Here is a 582-nt window from a genome sequence, read left to right on the forward strand (position 1 = left end):
TCCAGGTCTTTAAAAATTGATGCATATATTACAAAAGGCACAAAGAGTTATCCCATAAAATCTCACGTTGTGTAACATGTACACAAGGGAAACTCATTAGGCTCTATTGTCCCAAGTACCACATGATTATAGTATGTCCATGAGGGGGAGTGAGGACAAACTGTGATCCATGAACATACTACAAATCCGTGTGACATGGTCTATGACCATAGTAATACTTGGCCGAATTCTTTATAGTAAGACTTGGCCGAATTCTTTATACTACAAAGGCCACCTAATGCTTGGGGACACAAGGATTTACATGTGTAAGGTTAATATGCATCAGGCCATATAAGTGAGCATAGATAATCCCATCTCAGAATGAATACGGGTCATAAACCAGACATATACCATCCTAAGAGATTTTGAAAAAACCACCACATACATATGTGCCATCTAGGATGGAATCTCAGAAGAGGATGAGAAAAAGATTGGGAATATATGTTGGATAGCAACATGTCATTCTCCCACGTTTTTTAAGAGGCCTTGTGCCAAATATGGGTGATCAAATTATGGCCAGGTACACGGATCGCATGACTGATG

This window comes from Brassica oleracea, unplaced genomic scaffold (assembly GCF_000695525.1).
Source record: "Brassica oleracea var. oleracea cultivar TO1000 unplaced genomic scaffold, BOL UnpScaffold01026, whole genome shotgun sequence".
In the NCBI taxonomy this organism is placed as follows: Eukaryota; Viridiplantae; Streptophyta; class Magnoliopsida; order Brassicales; family Brassicaceae; genus Brassica; species Brassica oleracea.